This window comes from Monodon monoceros, unplaced genomic scaffold (genome assembly GCF_005190385.1).
Source record: "Monodon monoceros isolate NGI ecotype Baffin Bay Population unplaced genomic scaffold, NGI_Narwhal_1 Super_Scaffold_22, whole genome shotgun sequence".
NCBI lineage: Eukaryota > Metazoa > Chordata > Mammalia > Artiodactyla > Monodontidae > Monodon > Monodon monoceros.
In genome coordinates, this window is record NW_021703779.1 from 31,829,148 (window position 1) to 31,831,035 (window position 1,888).

Below are 1,888 nucleotides of genomic sequence, written 5' to 3' on the forward strand. Positions count from 1 at the left end.
CCATTCAAAATTCAGGTTTTGTGTGTTGTATCATGCAGCAATCATTCTATCTTATTAACACACTCTATCTTATTAGCTACTTTCTTTGTTTGGCCTATTTTAATATCTTAATAAGAAAGCTACTGATGCATATATTTTTGTGGCAAAAGAGTTTTAACAATATACATAAATCAAAGTTCTCTGCTTTACAGTATTTCTCCAAAATTCATGCCCTCACTGAGAGGTTACCACAAATGAGAGTCTAGTGTGTATAATTTAAAAGATGACTCTAGCTTTTCCTGTGGGAGCCGCTGGGTTGAGAGGAGCGTGGCCTTCTCCTCTCCCCGCCATGGCGTGTGCTCGTCCACTGATATCAGTGTACTCTGAAAAGGGGGAGTCATCTGGCAAAAATGTCACTTTGCCTGCTGTGTTCAAGGCTCCCATTCGACCAGATATTGTGAACTTTGTTCACACCAACTTGCGCAAAAACAACAGACAGCCCTATGCTGTCAGTGAATTAGCAGGTCATCAAACCAGTGCTGAGTCTTGGGGTACTGGCAGAGCTATGGCTTGAATTCCCAGGGTTCGAGGTGGTGGCACTCACCATTCTGGCCAGGGTGCTTTTGGAATTATGTGTCGTGGGGGCTGCATGTTTGCACCAACCAAGACCTGGTGACGTTGGCACCGCAGAGTGAATACAACGCAGAAGCGATATGCCATCTGCTCTGCGTTGGCTGCCTCGGCTTTACCAGCGCCGGTCATGTCTAAAGGTCATCGTATAGAGGAAGTTCCTGAACTTCCTTTGGTGGTTGAAGATAAAGTTGAAGGCTACAAGAAGACCGAGGAGACTGTTTTGCTCCTGAAGAAACTTAAGGCTTGGAATGATATCAAAAAGGTCTACGCCTCACAGCGAATGAGAGCTGGCAAAGGCAAAATGAGAAACCGTCGCCGTATCAAGTGCAGGGGACCCTGCATCATTTATAATGAGGACAGTGGTATCATCAAGGCCTTCAGAAACATCCCTGGAATTACTCTGCTTAATGTAAGCAAACTGAACATTTTGAAACTTGCTCCTGGTGGGCATGTGGGACGTTTCTGCATTTGGGCTGAAAGTGCTTTCCGCAAGTTAGATGAGCTGTATGGCACTTGGCGTAAAGCTGCCTCCCTCAAGAGTAACTACAACCTCCCCATGCACAAGATGCTCAATACAGACCTTAGCAGAATCTTGAAAAACCCAGAGATCCAAAGAGCCCTCCGAGCACCACGCAAGAAGATTCATCGCAGAGTCCTGAAGAAGAATCCACTGAAAAACCTGAGAATCATGTTGAAGCTAAACCCATATGCAAAGACCACGCGCCGGAACACCATTCTTCGCCAGGCCAAGAACCACAAAATCCGGATGGATAGGGCAGCAGCAGCACTAGAAGCCAAATCAGTTGAGAAGGGGGTTCCAGGCAAGAAGCCTGTGGTGGGAAAGAAGGGAAAGGAGGCTGTTTGCCTTAAGAAGCTGAAGAAGCCAAAGAAGCCTTTGGTGGGAAAAAAGGCTGCAGTGACCAAGAAACCAGCAGCTGAAAAGAAGCCTGCTAAAAAGAAACCCACAGAAAAGAAACCCACCACAGAGGAAAAGGCTGCTGCATAAACTTAAATTCGTTTATTCGGTAAAGGTCAAATCATTTTGGACAGCTAATTTTGAATAAAGACCTGATCAAAGAGGCAGTGAGAAACATAAAAAAAAAAAAAAAAAAGATGAGTCTAGGATTTCCAATATAGAGATGTAGTATAGAAATACGTTCTATATTTAATTTAATGGATAAAAGTAACATGTTTTTCTTCTTGCCCTTGCCACTTAATAAAATGAATGTGGATCTTTCCATGATAACACATATAGATAACCTCACTTATCTAACTA

General features: G+C 43.8%; 1 pseudogene; it reads left to right on the forward strand.

Annotated features, from left to right (window-relative positions):
* Positions 1–292: 292 nt before the first annotated feature.
* On the forward strand, positions 293–1,618 carry LOC114906178 (annotated as a pseudogene).
* The last annotated feature ends 270 nt before the right edge of the window (positions 1,619–1,888 follow it).